Source organism: Vidua chalybeata, chromosome 3 (assembly GCF_026979565.1).
Source record: "Vidua chalybeata isolate OUT-0048 chromosome 3, bVidCha1 merged haplotype, whole genome shotgun sequence".
Lineage (NCBI taxonomy): Eukaryota > Metazoa > Chordata > Aves > Passeriformes > Viduidae > Vidua > Vidua chalybeata.
This window is the reverse complement of record NC_071532.1, coordinates 10,825,608-10,838,529: the sequence shown is the minus strand read 5'-3', so window position 1 is coordinate 10,838,529 and position 12,922 is coordinate 10,825,608.

Here is a 12,922-nt window from a genome sequence, read left to right as displayed (position 1 = left end):
GGGAATGCATTGCCCTGCCAGCTGCCTGCCTGTGCGTCATTAGAAGTGTACAGGTTATGATACGCAGTCCTTAAATTTAAACAAAAGTATTAGGGATTTTGTCAAGCTAGGTAATATTGAATCCACGGTGGTTGTTGATTAGCTTTGTCATCCATTAAATCCAGGGTGCTTTCAGCTTTTAATTCACTCTGCATAAATTAGTGCACTCCTTTCCTTCAACCTTTTGAAAATGAATGGCTGCTTCTCCCTCCAGTTTGCACTGTGGAATATTTGAAAAGTGGCAGTACATTAATTTCTGCTCCAGCAGAGTTTTGCAGGAGAAACAACTCTTTAGGTTGTTCTGTGACCACAATATATTTGAGAGAGTTAGTGTCAGAGCTTTTTGTAATTATTTAAAATATTGAGTAAAGCAAACAAACAGAAACAAAGGAAAATAACTGGGGAGGGAAGGGATTCCTCTGCTCTCTTTCTGCTGTTGCAGATTTTACTCTGACAGGCCAGCTTTGCATTCCCCAAGGTAGAGACTTTTATCATGTCTTTGTGACTGTTTTACTTCCCTTTTCTCCTGGGGGAGGGAGAAATTAATAATTTCTGCCTTCCTCCTGTGTCTTCACCTTCATCAGGAAAGAGCACATGAACAATGCCAGGACCCTGCTCATTTGTTGCTCTTTTCCCTTTTCTTTCTCATCACCAAAAGACAGAAGAGGGAAATGATGGCAGGCACTCAATATCCATTCATTTTATCAATCCAGCTCTTTAACTGCTTTTGTTATTCAGTGGCATGATGGTCTTTGGCTTGTTATTTACCAGCTGTTTAATTTAAATGTATCCCCATCAGGGAGCCAAAAGATCCAGTCTTAGAGCTCTTTCGCAGGATTTGTCTAACCACTCTCTAAATTATTTAACATGGCTCTGAACTGTTTGGAGATTTTTTTTTTTTTTATTTTAAGCACTGTGATTTGATTCAAAACATCTGTGAATCTTTGATTCAAAAAAATCACAAATGACCTTACATCTGGGCAACAGCTCAGTTCTGTCTTGAACCTCAGTAGGGTCAAGTGTGCGAGCTGTTTGAAAAGCCTAAAATTCCTGACATGTTGAAATTCTTTTCCTACTTGTTTGTTGACAGAAGATGGGCAGGGAAGGCAAGGCAAGGCAAAGCAAGATCAAGATGCTGTGCCGCAGGGCCAGAAGTGAGTAGAACATTTTGTTACGGAAATAGCCACGAAAAGGCTCCTCCCTGCATTAGAAAAGCAGCTATTTAAAGCAGGATCAATTGCCAGTCCTCTTTGCCGCTGTTGTCATTTGGATGTGGCATGTGCAAATAATATTTCCTCATGAAAGAAAACTTCCAGCAATGACAGCGCTACTCTGGTGTATCCTCCTACAAAGGGGAGAAATCAGCTCATCCACAGAAATGGCGTCTCCCTCTGAAAAGAATCCCCAGGATCTGTTTTTCGTCTAAGACTTTAGGCAAGTGGATTTTGATCCGCCAATGACATCAGGCTGTTGCAATTTTAAAGATGTGTTTGGACATTGGAGTTATATAGGACAATGCTCTTGTTAAAGTAAAAATACACAGAGAAAATGAACAAACCTATGTGACATAGAGCAAAGCCCACTTTCCCTTAAGATATGCATAATAAGACTGGCCTTTGAAAGAGATTGCTTTACCTTTAATGATGTCAGTGAGCAAAAATCCTTTTATTCTTGGCAAATCACAGTGGGGTGATATCTTTCAAAAAACTGGAATTATCAAACACAGATTTTCCAGGGAGGTGAACCCATGCTTGGTTTAAGCACCCTCAAACTTTCCTCTAGTTGAGATTCACATCTGTATCCCTGCTCTCAACTCAAGCCTGCTGCTGTTTGTTATTGTTTGCTTTACTTCAGGGCCCACTTAGGGATTGTACAAAATGTTCTTTTTTAAAAAAATAAATATTGAAGTGTACAGAATTTGTGAGAAGCACGCTCCTTTTGTAAGGTGCTGCTGATCATTGCAGAAGTACAGAAAAGAAATCTTGGGGGCATGCAGGGTGCTGAGGCTTTGGGGATAAATGTTTTCACAGTATTAGGGGCTAGGAGTCATCCTCATTTCCACGTAAGCCCCTGTACCAAGTAAAGGGAGAGCATGAAACCTTTGAGGAGCATTTATATGTCCTATGTAAGCGAACTTAGACAACTCACTGGGCACAGGGATTGGAAGAGATTTAGACCACCTGAGCCTGGATATTAGAGCTAAGGATCTCTTCTTGTTCTAGCAAGTCCTAGCTGAGGAAGAATTGTTGAGCAACCCTGTTGCTGTGTCCTGAAGGCTGTGAAGAGACAGCAGAGTTGATGGAGATGCCAGAGATACAGATCATCCTCTTGTCTCTCCTATGTTTAGCTCCTTTTCTCCAAACTCCTTGTTTTATTTTTATTGGGATTTTCTTTGGATTAACCCTATTAAATGCATCACTAGTCCTGAAATTTGCCGATGCCAATAAACCCATCTGTTTTATTAACTAACCACAGTCTCTGGAGTGTTTCTCATTGGCTGGAGACATGAGCAGCTCTTTCTGCTGTCTCCAGCGTTGTGTGTCAGCCCCGGGAACAATGGGAGGGAACCCAGGAGGTCGCTGACAGGAAGCGCTGCTTCCCCTGGATAATTAGCTGGCTGGGAGACTGAGGAATGAAGATAGCACATAAGACACACACAGTACAAACTGCTAAAACAATAAACAAACAAACCAACGACCATCACTTCCTTTTCTTATATTGTTAAGGCTGCTTCCTTAACTCAGGTTGCCCCAAACCCACCCCTCAAAATGAAGCCTTTTAGGCTCATAAATTCTTAACCTCTTCACTGCCAGTTCTTGCTGAAGGCACAAACCAATTTTTGCCAAGGTGAGACCAGCACAGGGTCTGTGGCTTCTCCTTGGGGCTTGCTTGATAAACTGGAGATTCCTGTTTCTGAAAGTGATAAAGGAACTTTGAGCAAAAATTCAGTGAAGAGAGACTTCACTGCATGGTTGTAAACACCCTGGTACCAGGGCTGCTCCTCCTGTAGGTATCAGCTTCCAGATCAGGTGACACAGTCTAGCTCTGAAGAGGTTAATTTCCAGAGAAGCTGGCCTCAGAGCCAAGACCTGGAGGAAATCTGGATCAGGGCTTTGTGTCTCAAACCCAGCTTTCATATCAAGCCATCCTCTGATGTGCCATTGTTTCACCATCTCTGGTAGAGGGAGGTCAGCTGCACAGCCAGTGCTTGCTACCATCTACACTGGTGAACATCCAATTGCACACTTCTACTGAGATCCTCTCCTCTGACTCCAGGTTGACTTATTTGCATGGTTTTGTCCCCCATCTAAACCATTCTTTGGAGAAGCTGCTGTTTTGTTTTTATGACCTGCTAACACCAGAATTATGAAAGCAGACATCGGGCAGTGGCAATGCCAATCCCCGCCTCCCTCCAGCTAATTTTTCCAGATGTCTCATTGAAGAGCAGTCGGAGATTGTTTTTGTGCACAGAGCATCATGTGTGTCTTTAACCCCTGGAGGCCAGTGCCAGTGACCCCCAAGAACTGAGGTGGCTATGTAGCCCAAATCCACCACATATTGATACCAGTTGGTGGATCTCATTTCACCATGTCCTCAGCAAAACACTGCCAGCAAGAAGGCACTGCCAAGGATTTCTGGAGAGAATTAGGCTGATCCTGTTGGAACTGGGAAATTTGGTTTTCAAAAGACATGCTGATGTTTCTCCTGGTCAGCCTGCAGATTCAGAGCAAGGCAGGAGCACTGGTACTCAGGACAGGGGTCTGTGGCCTGTCCCTGGACTGGCCACCTCCTGTCCTGGGGCAGGTCCTGCCTGCTACTGAGTGCTCCCAGCTGGCACCTTATTTGTTATTACTTTAAATACCCGGTGTTTTGTGTTGGGCACAGCAAGAAACCTAGTAAACTGAAAAGGTGACATCTTAAAAATGAAGTCTTTCAAGCAGATTTTTAATCTTTCTAATAAGGAAGTAATCTGCTAAATATCATGTTTAACAGTTTGCAGTAAGTCCATATCATACAATCATAGAATCACAGAATAGTTTGGGTCAAAAGGGATCTTAAAAATCATCTAGTTCCAAGCCCTGTGCCATGGGCAGGGACACCTTCCACCAGACCAGGTTGCTCAAAGTCCCATCCAAGCTGGCATTGAACATTTCCAGGGATAGGGCATCCACAGGTATGGGCAAGCTCTCCCATTGTCCCACCACCCTCACAGTGAAGAATTTCTTCCTGATATCCAATCCAACTCTACCCTCTTTTATTTTAAAGCCATTCCCCTTTGTCCTGTCACTACACACCCTTGTAAAAAGTCACTCTCCAGCTCTCTTGTAGCCTCCCCTTAAGTACTGGAAGGCTGCTGTAAGGTCACCTTCGAGCCTGCTCTTCTCCAGGCTGAACAATCTCAGCTTGCTCAGCCTGTCTTCGTAGGACAGGAGCTCCAGCCTTTTGATGATCCCCCTGGCTTGCTCCAGCAGGTCACATCGTTCTTATGTTGGGGTCCCCAGAGCTGGATGCAGAACTTCAGGTGGGGTCTCACAAGGGCAGAGCAGAGGGTCAGTATCCTCTCCCTTGCCCTGCTGACCATGGAGATACTGCAAGTGCTCTCTGCCAGGTCATGTTGAGCTTCTTGTCAACAGACAGCCTCAAGGCCTTCTCCTCAGGGCTGCTCTCAACCAATTCCCTGCTCAGCCTCTACTTGTGCTTGGGATTGCCCTGACCCAGGTGCAGGACCTTGGCCTTGTTGCATTTTATGAGATTTGCACAGGCCCATCTCTCAGACCTGCCAAGCATCCCTTCCTTCCAATGTGTCAACCACACCACCCACATCAAAATATAGCTGGTCAGGCATGGTTTAACACTTGGTATTTCATTAATCCTGAAGACTTTCCTGTTTAATCTAAATTACACCTGTAGCCCACAGATTAAGGTGCAGTGCTGGAAGTTTTGCCAGTAAAACTGTTGCTTTAAGAGCTGTGGCACCTGAGGCTATGGGGTGGCTGGGAAAATGTGGGTGACTTTGTGCATCAGGGTGCTGCTCACAAACCCCACAAGTTGAGGACTCCCTTCTCCCTTGCCCTTCCCAATAGAGGAGCTGTGGCTGCTGTTGTCCTGCCTGCCACATCCTCAGAAGTCCTCCCTGGTGGCTTTGTACCCTCACTGGAGCATAGTTACAACATCTGCTGCTGCCAGCTCTGGCATACCATTGTATAGACAAAATCAGGCATACAGGGAAAATCTTCAATGCTTCCTGTGTGTCTAGATGAACAGATGAGGCCAGCCATGGGACACTACACGGAGAAATAATGGAAACCAGTTATAGAGATTAGGCAGTGTGGTAGGAAACCTGCCACTAGTGTGGATTATCAGACAAAATATCCAATGTCTTTTGCCATACATACTGCTGGATGCTCTTCAGCTCTGCTCAGAGCTGGAGCTCCAGCAATGCTCTGCATGCTGTCAGCCATGGCAGGCCACCCCAGATCAGGTCCTCTGCTGCCACTCAGGAGAAATAGTGGGTGGTGTGGAAGGGACAAGGGGCTGTGAATCCTGCTGCTCTGCTGTGACTGATGTCTGCTGAGTGCTCGTGACATGCTTTTTTGAGACGGATGGGTGGGAGGATGGGGGTAACACCTCTTCCTCTTCCTCTTGGGGGGATCAGCCTTCCTCTCACAGAGAAATGCTTCTCCTTGACAGGTTTCCATCCTTAGTGCCTGGTATATATTGGCATGTTTAAGGACTCAGTGTTTTTCATTTCTACTGCCAGAATCCCTCTGTGTCACAGTGTGTGTCTCCAGCAGTGCAGAGTCAAGTGAGAAGTGTTGCATTTGCACATTGAAACTTCAGTGGAAAGGAAGAAATGTGGAACAAACTCTTCCTGAGCCCAAGTCTTTAAATTTCAGAGGGTTTCCAGCAGCTACTTGTATGGTGCCATTCCCCTGAATTCTGCAAAATTATGCTGTGTTCAACCAACTGCAGAAGCAAGAGGTGGAAGAGTGGTGCTGTGGGAACAGCTTTGAAAGGAGCTGGGAAGGGACAGGTGTGCTGCTACATCAGGGAGGTGCTGTAAAAAGCTCAGTTCCTGTTTTCATGTCATGAATCAATGCTTCCACCTAAATCTCCTTGCTAACTGATTCATTACTCTATGTCATGCTAACAGCAGGCTTCTGCTACATGCCTCTTTTCACAGTGTTAAATAAAAAAAAAAAAAAAAGAATTTACAGTTAAATAACAGTTCAACAGTTTACAGTTTAAATTAAATAGCTTTATTTCTCATGGAAAAGATAGGATGTGTGCTGTTTAAGACTTTACGTAAGGCATGGATGGATCATCCAGAAGATTATGGAAACTCATTTTTTAGGCACCAGCAGTCCTCTTGTTTGCCTCTTTGTAAATGCTCAGTGATTCTGTGCAGTGAAGTTGCTCTGAGAGCCTCAAGGAACAGCACAATTAGACATGGAAACTAGTTCCCTGTTCTCAGAGGACCAAAACACAATCCCTAGCTGGCTGTGGCACTAAACATAATATAAAACCACTTTCACCAGGAGCTCCCAGATTCTCAAAACCCTCTGGATGATGTGCTTGAGAGACTCCTAAAAGTATCAAAACTTTACTTGCAGTCATTGGATTGAAAAGGCTCCTTCCTTCCTTCCTTCCTGCCTGCCTTCCTGCCTTCTTCTTCTTCCATCCCATCCTGAGTCCATGTGAGGCAGCAAATGTCACTTGGAGAATCATTGGATTAAGGGGAGCATGCATGTTCTGCTGCTGGATTTTCTGTACCTCTTGCACCTCTTACTGAAGAGTGGAAAAGGCACCAACTTCAGACATTGAAACACATGATAACACACACTAGTGTATTTGCCAGTGGGGAGCTTGGTTTTCATACCAGCTCTGGCTGTAAACCCAATGGGATGGCTGAACAAGGGGAAGAATGGAGATTGGAAAATACAGTTGGGAGATGTATGTGGCAACTTGCTTCCTTTATAGTTTTGGGCAATGAGACCATACAGAACACTTTACCTTTGTCTTGTGCTGAGTGAAAGAGAAAAAGAGAGTGCTCAGATCTTATTTCCAAAGAGACCAGATCTTTAAGTGGGCAGGTTGCAGGGAATTGGTCCTATTAGAAAATGTTTGGGAGTTTCACAGTCCCAGCCACATGAAAGTTGAAAGTAAATATCAGCTTGTGTGTGGCATGCCAGAGTATTTTGAAAAAATATCATAACGTACTTCTTGATTTATCCACTCTATGTAAGGTTAATCTGGCCTTTTAACTACATGTCCACAGAGGAAGAAACTCATTCATAAGTGGAGAAATTACATTGTCCTGAAGTGCAATAAGTCTGATAGAGTTGGGGTAAACTTACACAAAAAATCATGTTCTAACTGATGGGACCGTCCTTATTCAGAAGAGAATAACCAGCTTTTGTGAAACTTCTAGCATAAAGAAGACATTTTCCATAAAATGCTCCCAAAACGAAATTTTACTAGTTGTAAGGCCCTAGACACTTGCATCTTGTGTTTGGTGGAGTTAGGCAAAAAATAAAGGACCTGGTTTTGCAACCACTGCTCTTCTATGGAGGAACCTTCAGGACCAATACTCAGGTCCTACACTGTATTGTATGTAGGCCACTAGTAATAATGAGTATAATCTCAAAAACCAAACTAGCAGCTAAACAGCAATGGAAAAGATGTGCTACAGTTGCATGGGTAGTGGATGGAGGCAGTGGTACACCCCAACTCTTCCCTGTATCTGTACCAGCATGGTGTCTGAGAGTCACAAGAAATTTTGAAGCTCTTTGTCTTTCCCTTTCTTCCCCCAGGGTAGGGCTTGCCGTGGGGTGGGCAGCAGGTGTTGGGTGTTTGCAGGTGCTCAGTAACATATAATGGAATGGGATGGGGCTGGGCGAGGTCAGAGTTGTTTTTCCATCTGGTGTTCCACTGGCAGGTAGATCATGCTCACACCAGGTCTGGGGCATAAGGGCACATTGGGGTTAGTGCTCCTGAGAAAAATGGCTCTGCCTTGCTGCTCCTGGCTTCTTCCTAAGCAGTGACAGGGAGGTCTGCTGCAGACGTCTCAAGTAGCTCTGACACCAACCTAAGGACTATGTGTGTTCAGAGGGATATATGGGTAAGTGTAGAATTTGCCAGAGCTAGTATGCCCACAGACTGTTATGCAGGAGAATTGTCAGAGCTGTGAGTGCTAGCAGATGATTTCAGCTGCTTTCTGCAGTGTGTGTGACCACAGCAGGGTGGTGGGCAGCACAGAGAGGAGGCAGAAGTAGAAGAGGAGGACTGCAACTTTCGTGTATTCTCCCCTATGAAGACACAGCTTGATTCAACTAATGGCAGTAATTGGAGATAATACTTTGCTGAGAGTTTCCTATTTCCTTTATAATTAACCCTGGGGAGCTTATATATTTTCTTACCTACAGCAGCCTGTCATATGTGTGGTGAGAATTTGTTGATTTTTTCTTCATGTTTTCTTTTTTGCCTTTCTGCCCTGCATATCCCACCTCCCTCTGTGCTCCAATTCCAGGACAAATTTTGGCTTTCTCCATTCATAGATAAATGGAACATCACTGATGGAAATTGCCACCTCTTATATCTGTGAGCTGATAAAGAGGGAGTGTTTTGGGCTCATGGCCAAGAGTGGCACCTCTGAAGTCACTATTAATAGCTGTTCTAAAGGCATAGGCCCCAGGTGGTACAGACATGTTAAGTGACTTGCTGATACCAGCTGCTAGAGTTAGAAGCACTTCAGGGTCTTGATGTGGCCTGAGAAGGAAGTTTTTATAGTTCCTGTTTTCCTGGCAGGGAGATTAGCTAGGATAGCTAATTCAGAATTTAGCTTTAGATTTGGATGTTTATGCCAATTAATAATTTGCTCAGATTACCAGTTCCTTACCTGAAAAAACATTAATACACCCAGAGCTGAAATCAGGACCCAGCCAGGGCCCTGTTTTTCTTTTGCTATCTTTCTCTGACCCCAACTATTTCACACCATCTGTGGCTAGTGAGAAGGATGCATACACTGGTGGCAGGTGTAGGTGGATGTCTGCTCAGTGGCTGTATCTGTCCTTTATTCATAAGCTTATCCCTGGATAAGCTTATGAATTTCCTGAACTTTAGGTTAGGTCTACATCTCTGTATTTAGCCTCAATTTCTGTCTCTTTCCTATGAATTTTTATAATTAGCACCTGAATCTGCTTGTACTTTTGGTCTTTGCACTATCCATTGGCAATGAATTCCACAGTTTAACTTGGTTGTGTGAAAATGTACTTCTTTTGCTTCTTTTTATCTTGCAGCCTGATGATTTCTATGACAACTCCTACCTTTTGCATTGCAAAGATTAGTGAGTAGTACTCCCTGCTGAGTTTTTAGCAGCACTTCTGATAATCATTCTTGACATTCTGCATGATTTTCCTCAATCGTATATCTCTTTTTTCAAGCTAAGGAGTCCTATGCTGTTTAATCTTCTTTTATACACCAGCTATATCACTGATGATAATTCCATAGTTAGTAAAAATTCGGGTACTGCCAAGAACTAATAAATTGCCTGAACGGACAGAGAAAAATTTTGTTTTCCAATCCACAAAAGCCTCATTCAAGATAGGAGGAGGTGCAATGTAAAATGGAACTGAATATTCCTCTAAAAATGGCTACCATAGTATAGTATGGTGTCTTGTGCTTTTTAGAAGATCACAGTTTTCCCTACCAATTTGACAGCACAGAAGTCTAAGCAACTGCCCTAAAATTATATTAAAATTAATTATTTTTGAACATTGTCTTTTCCCTGTAAGATCTGAAATGAGAATTAGTATTTTTCAAGTGCTTCATATGCTACATGCTCATGAGGACAAATTACACGTGTTGTACCTACAAATACCCATGGCCCTGTATTTTTAATTTAACTCAGATACTGATGTCAGTAACCAGAGAGACAACACAGATGCTTTGGGTCTCGGACCCAGATGTTTTGGTCGCTGTGACAACACCTGTGTTGACTCTGTTGGCAGCATAAGCAGCCCCAACACAACTGCTGTCGCTGCACAGTCCTCACAGGAGCAAACAAGCCTGGTCCTCTAGTGGGGTCCTGGGTAGCAGCCTGAGCATGATGCAGAAGTTTATCTTAGTTGCAAAGTTACCTCAGAAGCTGAGGGGAAAGCATGAGTGAAGCTGTTAATAATTTACTTCTTTTGTTCTCTGAAGAGCAAAGGGAAGAAAGACATAGTTTGTTGTTGTTTAGTACAAAGCAAGTGGTTTTTTTTCTCTACTCACATTAGAACATGCAACATAGGATGGGACAGAGATGAGGCCATCCCAGTCAGGCACCTGTGGCAAAGTGGGGAGGAAATGGCAATAGCTCTTATGTTTTAGCAACTGGCAACACGGGGAATTAATTTAAACTGACTTAGTGAGTAGGCTACCCTGTGTAACCAAATCTTTCACAGGGTCACTGGAGTGATTTAATATTTCACTTCACACTTGTTAATAAATTAGTCTTTCAGTGACTTTGCAAGTATACCTTAAGAAAGGCAGGATAAAGGTGGAGAAGTGCTTAAAATACTCTATGTATAACCCACTTCTTTTTATTTGTATGTTCATAAACAATTTATTTCAGTCTTGATGCATTATATCTGCATGAACACAGATGCCAGGCAGTGATGTTCATACATATCTTCCAGAGAGGAGCAGTGCTTGATGATTTGGCAAGATGTCAGTGCTTTGTTAAAATTCTCCAGGTATCATTGGTGGCTTTTCTGTAATCAAATGAGTAGGTAGAGGATACAGGGTTTTGTTTTCAGTTGGGTTTTGTTTGGGTTTTTTTTCCCCACAGGCAAGTTGTTATTATTGCTGAGAAGATGGGACTTATAATGCAAATGACAAAATCTAGATGATGGCTATATTACCAAGAAGCAGAAAACAATCAAATGGAAAAGAAAATCACTAGGAGAAGTCTTGACAAGGTCCTAGTGCATGCCAAAGGAGCTGCATGACCAGGAAGATGTATCACACCTAACCCAATTAACAAGGCTACTTAAATGTGAAAAAAATCCTGGTTCGGTCAAGGTTTGACTGAAAGCATTCAAAGAAAGATAGCCATCAAAGATTAGCAACAGAGAGCAGGGAGGAATACATATATATTTTCTCCTTGTCAGTAAAGTATTTTCCAGTCATAAGAGTGTCTTGTGCCGCATGCTGATCTCACAGATGGTGCCGTAAATCAAGGCTAACTCTGAAAGTGTCAGTGGAATTATCTGTGTGTAAATGGTACCTGAATTGGTCCCTAGCTGTGAAAGACAGGGTTTGCCTTGGGGCAGAAACACAGATAGGAGAACTAAAGGGTTTGTTTTCCCCTCCTTCCCCCACCTTTTTTTTTTTTTTTTTTTCTTCCCTCCTTGGAGTCTGACTCACTTTGTGATTTTGAAGATTTTGCTAATTCTTTTGCCGTGGTTTCCTCCCTACAAAGTCAGCTGATAGTTCCAGAGATGTGGAAAAGTTTGATTATGGAAATTCTTGTTTATTACTGTTAATGGAAGCAATATAATACATTAGAAAATTTTAGCTCAGTCAAGGGACTTCGAGGCAAAGGGCTCTACAGATTCACCAGTAGCTGGTTTTTCAAGTACCAGCTATCATGCTGTATGATGAAGAAAACTTTAAATTTTGAGGAAAAAAATACCACCCAAGAGTAAAGCAAAGAATACAATCCTGTGACTGCATGGGTCAGACTTCAAAACTCAGTATAAGTTCCTTGTGACTCACATGTGAATTCAATGTCAGGCAATAATGACCACGAGCCATTCTTCTTTGATGTCTGTTCAGCTTATATTAAATTTGAGGATGTTCTGCAATATTTCTGTAGATGAAAAGGATTTTAGAGGTCTGTTACCTCAAGGAGAGACTCTGGGCTTGTCCAGCCTATTACACTCTTTCCCTACCCTTCATTCCTTTTCCAAAAGACACACCTATCTTCTGGTTAAAGATTGTGAAGGGTGAGGTCTGTGCTCGTTGTCTATTCAGTGTCAGGAATATTCATTAAAACATGTGGGCATGTTACCACAATAATCTTATTTGAATTTGAGGCAATGGATGCTCACATATCAAAAATCCTACCTGTGTACTATATAGGGGATGATGTGCTGCCAGAAGGGAGCAAGCTGGCAGCCTAGTAGCAGTGATAGATTAAAGCCAGTGAGTGATGTTATCCTAATGTCTCAAATAAATTATCAAGTGCTAAGTAAAGAAAAAGAGAGCTTCTGAAATGGTGAATTTCGTTTCTGGGAAGAAAAATCCAGAAGCCTGCTCACTGTGAACACATCCTTCAGCTTTCTAATAGAGGAGGCTGGGATGTGCCAGCAACAGAAGTTTTCTGGCCTTAACTATAATTCTGGACATGAAAATGGGATTAATTTTGCCTAAATGTGGCCAGGTGTCTGGCCTCCTTCCACCATCAGTGGAGAAAATGGAGGTGATTTATCCAAGCTCTCTCTGTCCCTGAGCTGTGGAAGGAACCTATTTAGACCAGATAGTAACTTATAGACAGATAAAATTAGCAAGATGAATTGCTCTTTTACTACTTTATATGTTTAACAAATTGCACACTTTCCCCACAATTGTGTACAGGGTCTTTTTTTTTACACAGAGAGAGTGAGGCTGAGGTGAACTTGACTTCCCCAAAAGACAGATAGCAGCACAACTGAGATTCAAACACAGACGCACTTGGGTCCAGCCCCCACCCTTCTTCCTCTGCCTTTACCCTGCTGCCTTTTAATCTTATACTGCCTCCTAAGGACAACAAATAGCTACTCTCTGTGCAGGAAACCATTTCCACTTCATGGACATAAAGAAGGGTCAAAAATTATGGCTGAGTGGACAAACATAGCCA